The following is a 13,347-nucleotide window of genomic DNA, read 5'->3' on the forward strand; positions in this document are numbered from 1 at the left end:
ATTAAGAATATAGCTTTCCAATGTGTGTAATTGCTGCTGTTGTGAACAGGGGGGGAAGAGCTTTGTGTAGTCATGAATAGGAGGGGAAAAGTCCATGAGATGTTCTCTCTTTTAAGCTGTGGTTTTGACTGTAAAAAAGTTTGGGACCTTCTTATGTAGAGTACTGGAAGTACATTTTAACAAGTTAATTTATCTATTAGAGCCTAAGCCTGAAACACTTACTCAAGCAAGTGGTTTCATTGAGCCCAAATCCTCTCAAAATCCTGTCGGCTTCTGTTAAGCCACATTTATTTAACCAAATGCAGACTGTAAAAGGGTATTTTTCCCTACATCAGAAACTTGTTGAAGATTCTAGCTAGTACAAGCAGAAGCAATATTCTTTTAATAATCTTTTTGATTTTTGTTTTTAAAAAAGAAAACAGACATTAAATTTCTGAATCTTTGAGGCAATGCAGTTTACAGTTCAGGGAACTGTACTGGGACTCAAGTGCCCTGGGCTCTGTTCCCAGCTCTGGCACTGATTGTTGTATGACCTTCACCTCTCTGTGCTTCCCTTTTCCTTCCCACCCTTTTTCTGGGCCATTTGTAAGAGTTCTGTGGCAGGGAGAAACTATATCTTATTCTGCGTTTGTCTAATACAGTGAGGCCCTGATGTCAACTAGTGCCCCTAAGACTACTAGCACACAAAGTGTAAATAATGCTAGAAATCAGTCGAAGGGTTGCACAATACAAAAGAGCTATAAGATTCAATTAAAATATTTAGTTAAATGGCAAAGTACAAGATAGGCTATTCAGACAACATGAATCCCACTGATGAGTGAACCTCTGAATACCTGCTGGATAAGCAAAGAGTCTCATTATTCTTTTTATTTCCTTATCTGCTAAAAGCTCCTCAGAACTCCCATTTGGCCCTCTGTCGAGTACTAGAAAGTACCCAGAAAGTGTCTCGTGGGGTCAAAGCTTCTTGCCATGATCAACAATGAATGTTAAGCTGAGGTGAATAAATTTGGCTTGAGATATACGTCCTGGCTAACCAATTGGCTGTCTGTTGTTAGTGGAGTCACTGTAGTTGATATTGTTTTGTATCCTATTCAGGAGCTTTATTGTGCTGACAGATAAGTTACCTTCAAAAGTTTATTAATTTGTTGTCTGGGTTTGTTAGTATTAGTGAAATAAATTCTACCGTGTGGAAAAAAATCTAATCTCTAAAAATTAATGTCCCAAATTTACAGTCTTTCCCATGTCATTACTTAAAAAAAAAAAAAAAAAAAAACAACAACAACAAAACCCCAACACTTCCTAGACATTTCTATTCCTGTGTGCTTCAGCTGAAAACACAAATTGTTTGCCCACTTCCCCTATGAGTGTACTATAGGAGCATTTGGCTAGAGTTCCTATGTATGTCAGAGTAAAATATGAGCATGAGTACAGGACTCTGGCTTATCCTAAGGAGGAGTACACAGAAATGCGCATGAGGAATTTGTTCATCACCTTGAATTTTAGAAACAGCAGGACCCTCCCATTTTGCTAAATAAACAGTGAGGCTGAAATCAAGAGCACAGCATCAGCCTGAATATCTGAGCCATGTGCTGGATCTCCCCACCCTCCTGTTTCAGGGAGGCTTCTCCAGTGAACATGAAGATAGATATGGCAATCCATGTCCCCTGAATCCCCTGGTTCATCCTTATCCTGCACATGTCCCTATCCTCTGCCCCTCCCCTGCCCCACATCCAGTCCTTCCCTTGTGCAATGGGACTACACTGGTTCTTCAGCTCAGGTGCCATCTATGTCCAGGGAGGAGGAAATGAAATGTTCCCCAGAGTGCCCAAAATGGCAGAATGAAGGGGCACGGATCCACCAAAGACTGGAATCTCCCAAGCTTGGTATTTAGTCAAGGATTTTTCATGGCAACCAAATGGAAATTATTTATGATCAATTCCACGCACTTGGATGCTGTTCCCCATTGAGCTATAAGAGCAAATCCTTGACAGAAGACGCAGTTGAGGTTAATACCAATCACTGCCTGTGATTTTGACTTCACTTTCACCTAAAGATGCAAGTGAAAGTCCCTAGCTTTTGAAATAGCATTACAAATTTGGTACGGGAACAAATTTGTGACCCCCTAGAACTTCAGGGTGTATTTTATTCTGTATATCAGTGTTTCTCAACCTTTTAAGTAGCAAGTACCCCCTAACTTATGAAAATTGTAATAAGTACCCCCACTCAATTTTCCACTCTGAGAAATACAATCTTTTCCCCCTTTACTACTGGACAACTCTATTTCTCATAAAGCAGGAGAGTTCTGAGTTCTGCAGTGCTGTGTGGCTGTGGCAGATCACAAAACCCCCTGCTGTTTCTCCCCTCCTTCCTCCTCCCCTTCCTCCATATAGGAGCAAAGGTCAACGCCAGCCAATCACTATGGCCTGATGGCGGGGTCACGTGCTGTTCTCCTCACACAGGCGGGAACTTGTGAGGTATGAGCAGGCACTAGCGACCCACTAGAGTGGATAGCAGCGCTCCCCAGGGACATCCCTAGGGGGGTGCGGACCTGGGGCAAATCACACTGTGTGGGCCCCTCTTAAGATTTTTATACTGGTAAAATCTGGGGCTGTCATAGTTGTCACTTTCACTGCTCAGCTAGATCAGTGAAACTGACAAGTAAACCTGTGGGTAGAGCCTGACTCCAGGAAGGGGCAAGCTGCTGGGCTCTCCACCTGGCTTTCTGGGCACCGGGCTTTGAGTTGGGGAGGGGAGCTGCCACCTGGGCAAGTTGTGATGGCTGCCACCTGGCTGCCAGCCTGGGAGGTGGGCGACTGCCGCCTGCTCAAAGCTGGGACGGAGGAGGCTTCTGCATAGGCTGGGACCCGGGAATGTGGGCAGGTGGCAGGCAGGTGCTGCCTGTCTTCAAGCCAGGATGCGGGAGGCTGTCTCTCAGCTCAGAGCTGGGGGATGAGTGGCAACCACAGGGCGCACGGGGCTGCCACCAGGCTCCCACCTGGGAGCTGGGACTGGGTGGGACATGGGCAGCTGCCACCTGGCTTCCCAGAACTGCAGCAGCTGCCGTCTACCTCCCAGCTGGGAGCTGGGACCGGGAGGGAAGCAGGAGGTTGCCGTCTGGCTTCCCCAGAAGTCGGTGGCTGCCACCCGCCTCCCTTCACTGGGTTTTTTGCTGCGTACCCTCTGCCTATGTCTCATGTACCCTCGGGGGGGTACGCGTACCACAGGTTGAGAAACTATGGCCCAGGGCACACAGTTGAGCCATTCTTATTTCATCCAATAGAGGGCAGTGCGACACATGCACACTAGCCAGTTCATTGACCGACAGGTTATGGGATCACTGAATTGCTTATCTCCAGCTATATCTACACTGCAGACCTTACCGCAGCACAGCTGTACCGCTGCAGCTGCGTCACTGTAAGGTTGCCTCTGTAGTTCCTCTATGTGGACAGGAGAGAGCTCTCCCATCAGCATAATTAAACCACCCCTAACAAATGGCGGTAGCTATGTCAGTGGGAGGGCGTCTCCTGCCGACAGAATGCTGTCTACACCGGTGTTTTTGTCAGTGAAACTTATGTCGGTCGGGGGGGGGGGGATTTCACACTCCTGACCAACAAAATTTTACCGACAAAACTGCTAGTGTAGACATAACCTCAGACATGAAACATACACATTTTAAACTGTTTCCACTTTGACCTTGATACTAACAAGAAATTTTCCAAAACATCAGCCCCATTTTTCAGGGAGAGGAAATTAAAAAAACAAAACAGCATCTTCCTAGCAATGAGGTTTTCTTACCACTGGAGTTCCCTCTCCACTCAGTGATTAGCCATAAGGATGCAGTCACTATGCTCCCATAGAAATCTATGGCAGTCTTATGCACTTCCCTCGCCTTGTCTTGAAAGATTTATAAAATCCTCTCTTAGCCTTCAAGGCTCTCTTCAGGTATAATCTGCCACCACTCTGCTATAGAGAGACCTTCCTCCCTGGAGTGGGGATCACTAGGCTTCCTGACCATGCCCCATGAGATATGCAGGTGGGATTAAAGTGACCCACTACATGTGCTATAGGTCACTGTGGGTGGAAAGCAAGTCTTCTGAAGTGTCCAGTCATTGCTCTTCTAAATATGCAGTGTGTGGTGCACTCTTGAAAAGTGTGAGACTAAGGGCCGTGGAGATGGCAGTCCCCTGTTCAAGAAGCTCTTTCACTGACTGTTGAAAGCACACCGAGGCCATAAGTGGAAAATAATCACAGTAATATTGAATAAATTCATTCCCACACACTGAAGTCACTATGCAGCAATTGCAGTTAAGCAATCTGTGGGACAGGATGGTTCGCCTGTTTTCTAAGAACGCTGTAATCAAAATAGCAACATATTGTAATAGCTATTTTGAAATATAATGGAGAACAAAATCCTAGAAAGTAAGACTTCTCTTTTCTCTTGCACAGAACAACTCTACCTTCTGGGTTACCTTGGGGCACCATATTGCTGTTGTCTTCTCAGGATAACAGGAACCCTTACCACCCTGGCCTCTGGGTTCACAGATCCTCAGTTGTATTCAACCTTACTTTACTTTGGGCTTTCCACCAGCAGAAGCCACTGGAGGAAGGTTCTGTTGGTGCAGGGCAGCCACCACCAGGAGCTTTCGGGGGCCAGCAAAGCCTGGCAAATGACCAGTAGGTAGCATGGCCTGGGGATGTGCTGACTCAGCATGTTGCCTCTGCAGTCTCCACTGGCAAGTTATCTGTGGACATCTCAGCATGGATAAAAACTGCTTCCTCCAGTGTAAGCCTAGCTATCCTTTGTTTCCCTTTGGCTGAATCTCTCCTTCCTTTCCTTGCACACAGTAGACCCTGCTAATGCAGGTTGGGGAATCTAGCACTACGTTCGTCCAAGAAAGGCTTGTGATGAATTAGGGAAACAGAAGGTTCTGGATAGAAATATAAAGTAATGGCACTGTGTGGTATAACATTTTGCTCAGTTGAAGTTTTTAACTGGGAAACAAACGTATCACCATTTTTACTGTAAATATAGTGTTTGCTAGTATTGTCAGCATAGCTCCAGCCATACAGAATTACAGAAATAAAAAGGAATTTTAATTAACTAAATAAAATGAATTGATTAAATCATTCACTATTATAATAGATTTCTATAATGCTGTTTGGAAACCTCTGAGTGCTTCACACAGTTATACACTATATTTGTACAAATTCATACACCTGACATGGTCAATAATCTTTTCTCACATGATTTATTAGTATCACATATTAATGTAGTGAAGTCAGGATGTCCTGACATCATCACAATAAGTTACCCAGAGTTCATTGATTTCTCTGACCATCAGAGAAGAATAGCTTGTGGCAATTTTGGTTTAACCTAAAGCCTGGTTGAACCAATCCTCTTTGCAGAGCGGAAGGGTGGCCTTCTGGGTAAGGCACTTGACTGGAACTCAGAAAATTTGGTTTAACTCCTGGCCCTGAGCTGCAGATTTCCTGACCTTGGGCCAGTCATTTGATTTATGTGTGCCTCAGCAACCCTTTTGTAAAACAGGGATAACATTCCCTAGCTCACGGGATGTTGTGAGGATAATTTTATCCATGGTTATAAGGCACTCAGATACTATGGTAACAGGAGGCCACATCAGTACACAGAAAGATTGTGCAAGATATGTACCTAGCTTTCGCTGGTTATGCTGCAAATCTGCTGCTATTTTAGAGTGTTAGATGGAGTCAATGGGTTAATAAATGTCTCTGAATGTTCTAAAAGAGCTGCCTTCCGATCTCCTAGGTTACAGAATGAGCTGATGTCACTAATTGGTCCATCAGTGTGCAGCACAACAAGTGACGTGAATGAGTTTGCAGCATATGCAATTATAGATTATGAGATTTGCAAAGACTGCAGCAAGAATGAATAGGTGTACTTGCTGCTCCCATCTATCAAGAATCCCTGTGGCTAATAAAGCTGTTGAATGCCTAGTTGGTATAAAGAGGAGACTTGGACCAGTTGTGGAATCACTTTCGAGACTGCATAACATAAAATACTGTTTTGATCACGCCTTTGCTATGACTGAGTTATTCAGCGTAGGAAAATCCCCATGAATAAGCCAGTTTTGCTTCATACACACATACTGCTGTATTCCTCCTTTGCACTGAGGAATTTTAGCAGATGTCCTTGGATCACTTTTATGCTTTCTTGGTAATGAATAAAAATAATGAGTTGGTTAATTAAGCCTGAATGACAATGTGAATCCTATTGCAGCACATACAGGAGCTCACATTTTATTTTCCTTTCAACATCTCTGGCTGATGCACTATTCACCAAAGTAAAGAAAAAGAAGCATGTTTGTAAGCAGCCTGCTTAATAATTTAAAAGGACTATGGAGAACTGTTGATCACAATAGACAAACCAGTGCAGTGGTTTTTGCAGCTTCTATAAGAGAAGTTTCCATTTTGCTTACGAGAAAAAAAACAAATGCTTGCACTTGATGAAGTACTCCATATAAAGTGAGTTTGAACAACCACTCACATAACAAATTGCTGTTTGAATCTGACCACTTTTGTGCCCCTTTTTATTGAACCTTTGCAAACATTGGCATATATGGGATTATTTCACCCAAATGTTTGGGGAATGGCTGTTCTTCATACCCATACCTGTGTCAGAAAGCACTATAATATTGGAAATATGCACCTGTGAGATACCCTCTCTCCTCTGCAAGGGGACAGAAGGGTCATTGAGCTTTCTTATGCGGGAGGAAAAACCCTCACCTCACCCCAGAGGGAATGCATGAGCTATAGGTCCTGGAGAGTGGGGCTGGCAGTAGGGTCCATTAGGGAAGCAGGCATTTTGAACAAAGTGTTCAAATAATAGGAGAAGATCATATTTTGCCTGGACTTAGAGGACCTTTACCAAGAGGGTGTATGGCACAGAAGGTCTGCTTTGGCTTCCCAGGACTGTTGTTCTAGGGCCTCCAGAGAAACAAGGAGGTTTTGATGTTTCATTGTAACAGGGTTGCTTGCTCCATGGGCTGGATAGCCAGGAGCTAAGCCAACCCTGATCACAAGATGAGCCCCATCTGAGAGGAATCAGGTGATCTCTGTATAAAAGGAGACTGCAAGGAAGAAGAAGGCACCTGGCTGGAGAGGCAGGGGAAGGCTGCTGGGCCACAGGAGTAGGTGGGAGGACAACTAGCAATAGCAGATTTAATGAATGAGACTGAAGCTACTTTAGAAAATGTAGACTGGGATGGCAGGAAGATTGGTTATGGGTTAGGAAAAATAAAGGGTGGATCTGCCTGACTGAGAAGAAGAAGCAGCAAGTAGGAGGACAGGAATGTGCAGTGGGGAAAACTGTAATAGTGAAAATACTAGTAAAGGATATGAAAACAGGGGATCTTCATCCCCTGAGAGTAGCAGAGTGGATCAAAAAATGCACTGGTGCTGTAAGAGCTAGGAAACTACTAGCTGCTTTAGTGGAATGTAAAAACAGAAAACAAGCAAGGAAACTACATAAAGCCTAAGGTTCTAGGAAAACTGAAAGTATGCTGCTAGCTGCCCAAATTTCTGACAGAAACAAGAGGAGTAGTTAGGGTGTCCCAGCTGCAATGAATAAGGTGAACTAAAGCAAAACTTAGGTGATCAGATGACTTATGCTAAGTGGCTAACAAGCCAGAAAGGAGGTGAGCAAGACCTCAACAGTGGTCCCAATCACATGTTAAAGGAGGGTGTCTGCTGGTCAGTGTGACAATAAGGTATCAAGCTTTCTGGATTCAGCCTTATACCCATCCCCCTTTGAGATCTTACAGATGCCAACAGTTTGGACATGAAGCAAGTAGTTGTAGAGGGAAAACAAGGGGCAGTAAGTGTGGGGCAGAGTGTTCCTATGACAATTGTGTGGAAGAGGCAGAATTAAAGTGTAGTAACTGAGGAGGAAAATATAGTTAAGCATATGGGAAAGGAGGGAAGTAGAAAAACCTTCTAACATCTCTATAACATATGCAGAAGCTGTTAGAAGACATCAAAGGAGGAAGAAAGGAAGCCCAATAAGGGAAAAGAAATAACAAAGCAAAAAAATAATGGAAAGGCTGTTATTAGTGATATGGGAGATAACAGAGATGACATACTGTTTCTGGAGAAAGGTTAATAACATCTACGATTGAAGTAATAAAATGCATGTCTTTGACAGAAAAGAGAAAATTAAATTTTAATTAAAGCAGCTAAGAAGTATTTACATGTTAACAACCTATCAGTACAATGATTCCATGCTTTCTTATGCAAAGGAAGTACTGATGATTAATTGAATAGGGGTGATGATTTTTAGTTGGCATGGGAAGAAATTAAGGAAAAATACTGTTTATGAAAGATAAACTTGACATTCAATAGGGACTCCAGACTATCGAGTCCCTGGATATGGTGTACATAGGTTGAATAGAGAAATAGGAAGGGGTGTACCTTCATTAAGAAGAATCTAAATTATTTTGAAGTAGAGGTGAAAAGGTTTAATATTGAGTATAATGCTACTGAGATTCCAATGCAAAATAATTCTATGTAGCTAAGAATCTATAACATGTACAACCCACGCAGAAAACTAGTGGCCAAGGAACTGACAGATAATTGCAGGTGTCACAAGCCTCTATATTATACGTGGAGATCTAAACAGTCATAACAACAGATTGAGGGGTGCTAGGAAAAGTAATAATGGAAAATGACCAGAGCAATTTATTGATGAAAATAATCTAGCAATTCTGAATGATGGAGCACCTATCAGGTTTAATGCAGCTGATGGAAGTTTATCCTGTCTAGACCTGGGAATAGCAAGCAAATGTAACTGGGAAATCTATTAAAAAGGAGGGAATGGGAAATGACCACTCATTATATGGTGATCATAATGATTATATATATAGCCTAGCTATACCCTTCATTATTGACTTATCCTAAAGATAGAAGATGTATAGTGTGGTGGAATGTGTGTAAGATGGCAACTAAAATAAGGCATATAAGCAAGTAAAGTATGATGAATAATGGGGATGTAGTGAAATATAAAAGTAGTAAGGCAGTTGCATAAAAGACTATAAAAAGGGCAAAAAGAAAACACTGGAGGAAATACTGTGGAAGAATTAATGCAGATGCCAGTATATTGGAAGTGTATTGGTAGTTAGGAAAATGAATGACATATGAAATAAGAGCTTCATTGTAGAAGACCATGGAGAAAGATGCTCCACTGTAAAAAAATCAGAAACCCCAGAAGAAATGTCTGAGAGTTAGTAATAACTATGAGAATCAGAGTATAGAGATCCGTGAGAGGAAAAGAAAATTTGATGATGTGGAAGGAAGATGGGGAAACTATTTTATATGAAAACTTTGGTACGAGGGAATTTCAAAAAGCTATAATAAAGAGCAAAAATTCTGCTCCAGGCAAGTGTGGAATAAGCTTTGAAATGCTGAAGGCAGGCTAAGGGTGGTATTAATATTGTACAATAGCATATAGGGCAAAAGGTGTGATGCCAATGGTCTGGAAGCACTCATGGAATGGTTATTGTTCCAGTAAGAAAACCAAGCAAGCTGTGATCAAAACCTGATGCATACAGGCCAATTGCCCTTACAGAATGTTTGGATAAAACCATGGAAAAATGGTAACTGAGAGATTGATTTCATAATTAAAGAGAATTAGATTCAGGTAGCATACAGAGTGGGTTTAGGAGAAGGAGGAGGAGTGTGCTCGACCATATTGTAAAGATAGAAATTAATGGTAGCACAAAAAAGTATAAGAATTTATTATAGTAATTTTTCTGGTTATTGAAAAGCTTATGATATGGAGAGAGGGCTTACTTCATAAAGAGACTGTGTTGGGTATTAAAGGAAGGATGGATAGGTGGATATGGAATTTCTTAAGTAAAAGAATTATGCAGGTCGGAATAGGGAAAGCTTGCTCCAGCGTATGTATACACTTACAAATGGCACTCTACAGGGGATTGTCATCAGTACTACCTTATTCAACAGCACGATAAATGGCTATTCCTGCACTTTTTGGAAAATCATCACTTTATTTGCTGCCATATGGACTAAAAAGAAATCCTGAAGTAGCTGCTAAAAGAGTAAATGAAGCTGTAAAGAAGGGTGTGGAATGGGGAAACGTGGGGCTTTAAAGACTCAATTGACAAAACTAAGGGAATGATATTCACAAAAAGAAAAATTAAAAATTGTATCTAAATGGACAGCATATAAGTATAGTTAAAAGCTTCAAATGTTTAGGTGTTTGATATTTGAAAGGCTCATACTGAAAACATTAGAGAAATGTAAAGGCAGAATCAACTTACTTTAAAAGTATTTCTAGAACTCCCTGGGGTGTGGCTAAGAAAGCAGTGGTAATGCTATACAGAATGCTAATAAGACCAATTATTGATAGAAACACTAAGCTAATGTATGATGAATGCTGGGAATTGTGATCAACATGTAAGGCAAAAACTCAAAATGCCTCATGTAAGGAGGATTAAAGCATGGACAAAGGATCTTAGTGAGGAAGAAACCTAAAAGAGGTTAAAATCCGTATCTTTGGGGAAATGCATCATAATATGAAAGTTATACCTCCTGAGGTAGAGATGGAATTGTACAATGAACTTAAGAGGAAAAGGAGTGTTAAAAGTGCAGAATATAGCAAATCAATTCATTTGTGATAACTGAGAATGCTACTGTCAAATGTATACTGACAGCTCCAAAGATGTCAGAATAGGAAGAGTGGGAACATCATTCTGCATTCCTTCACCTGATAGCTGTAAGGCTATCAAATTTTGTAGCCATTTTGATGGCTGAACTAGAAGGGATAATGCTGACATTAAATTGGGTCATAGATGTGCGCTCAGCCGCCATGGTCATCCTGTCTGATTCCTTATCAGGACTACTTGCATACAGAAATGGTACTTCAGATAGCAGAAATTATATACTTAATGAAATATTACTGTTAACAGAATTGATGCAGCTGGGCGTAACCATAGTAATAATATGAATCCTGGCACATGTAGGAGTAGTAGACAATGATTTGAGAGAGAAAGTGGCAAAAAATGCTGTGAAAGAAAGCTGATTTAGAAATCCCTTTAAGTAAACTGGAGCTTAAAAATCTAATTTAAAAATGAGTTAAGAGGAGTGGCAGGAAATATGGGAAAAAGAAATGAAGTGAAAATATTCCATTAAATATGCCCAAGACTTGAAAATGGGGGGAGAGGGAGAGAGAGAGAGAGAGAGAGAGGTGACTCTATTTAGGGTTTTAACTGTGCATTGTAGTTTAAATCGTCATTTGTTTCTATTAAACAAACATAAAGATGGGTTATGTGGGATGTGCTAGGTCCAGAAAATGGTTGATCATCTCCCGTGGGAGTGTAAAGAGTGTACCACTGAAAGGGGGTATTTATGAGAAAAATGTAGAGGCCTTAAAGTATCACATCTTTCACTGCAACACCTAGTAAGGGCATCAGGACAATGGGGCCCTAGGAAAAAAAGCAATATTGCAATGATTTCAGAATACTGGAAGAGGTGAAAGACTTTAATTCTTGAATTAGCGATAGTGTCTAGTGATTGGTGTTTATAGACTCAGCAAGTGAGTCCGTTTCTCCATAAAATGCAAGAAGAAGAAGGCAGCTCCTGCAGGGCCCCGAAACAGCAGGGGAGAAACTCAGAACAGGAAAGGAAGTTGCATAGAATAGAGTGACAGAGAAAAGGTGTCCAGGTAGGGAGGTCTGGGAGAGAACCTGACTAAGCAGGGAGTGAGTGGGAGACCCGAGGGGAAGTTGAGAAGAGAGGGAGAAAGTGGCCCAGAGAACACCACAGCACAGGAAAAAGAGCAGACCTAGCTGTTCAGTACAGGGCCCTGGGCTGGAACCCAGAGTAGAGGGTGGGACTGGGTTCCTCTGCTGGCCCCAAGGAAAGTGGATTACAAGCCCACAGTTAGGGCTGTTGAGCCCAGCAAGGGGGCAGCAGGCTGAGCCGAAAACCGGGTCAGGGGGAGTCCCAGAGAGGATGGGAGAATTTTTGTTAGACATTTTTGGATTTTTAGTTTGGGGCAATGGGAATTAAAGATGATGACTGAGCCAGTGGGCTGAGTTACCAAGCAGAGAACCTGCCACAGCATCTGAGCCACTGACAGCAGGGTGCATTAGCCCATCAAGAGTGCTGTGATGCCATGCCTGGCCATGAGGGAGCGCCTAGCAGTGAGTGAACTCTCAGAGTTGTCAATAAAATTCTTTAATGCCTACCACTGTTTCATGCCTTTGTTGTGTAAACCCTAGAGTTGGCTGAATCCCAGTGATCCCACACTCTGTTTGTATGAAGCAACACTCAGTTCCAGTATAACCTTAAAAATGGAATAGTCAAAGTTAGATTGTTCCATACTATAAACCACTCATTCCACAGTTTGTGATTCTCTGTGTGCCATCGCTCCAGTGATTTCACAGTCTGGCCATCCCAAATAGCTTTATAGCTGTCACCCTCCCTCGGCGATGATTCGTAACAGTGCCATTAAAGCCCACTGTTTTCATTGCCAAATCTGAAACACTACTGAAATACAGAGTTGCAGATAATTAAACATGTCCATATTTTGTACATCATTAGCAATTTTTCATGACTTGTATGTCATTATTTAGAGTTGCTGCTCACCTTCAAAAAGTCTCTTCATACATAGTTTAGGTAACTTAATTTTAGATATGAAATTTGCCTTCAGGAATGAGGGGACCCCTCATTTGCCACTCTCTGTCATGATGACACAAGTTGGGATTTCTGAAAGCATCTGAGACTTAGAAATACCAATTCCATTAAAAGGTAATGAGACTTGTGCTCTTAAGTCACAGGTATTTTTGGAAAATCTCAGCCACAATCTAACACATGAAGATAAATACTGTATTGAAAACTAGGGCATGGTATTTCCTTAAGTCAGATTCCAATCCAATAGGCCAGATTGTTGACCCAACTAAATCTGCTTTGTAGTGCTCCAATGTCACCTTAATACTGGCGTAAATATCCAGCAGAGGATTTCTCCTGCAGTGGAGAGCAAAGATCTGTCTGAGAAACCAACAATGATCCCTGCATGGCAATTTAACACTGCCCCAATCAACATTATCATCACTGTACCCCAGAGTGTGCTGGTTGCAAATATATAGGAGAGGCTGCTGCCCCTTATAATCTAAATCAGCGGTTCCCAAACTGCCATACGCATACCACCAGAGGTACACAGGCCACCTCCCGATGGTATGCGTCCACGGACTAATTAAGACTGCAGAACGTGGGCCTGGCTCCACCAATATTGCTGTACTGCTGGGAGCCGACTGGGGAGCCTCTAGTGGTGCTTAGCTATGCAGAGGCAGAGCG

The sequence above is a fragment of the Emydura macquarii genome, unplaced genomic scaffold, assembly GCF_026122565.2.
Source record: "Emydura macquarii macquarii isolate MOO-44397 ecotype Brisbane River unplaced genomic scaffold, CSIRO-AGI_Emac_v2 contig_2676, whole genome shotgun sequence".
Lineage (NCBI taxonomy): Eukaryota > Metazoa > Chordata > Testudines > Chelidae > Emydura > Emydura macquarii.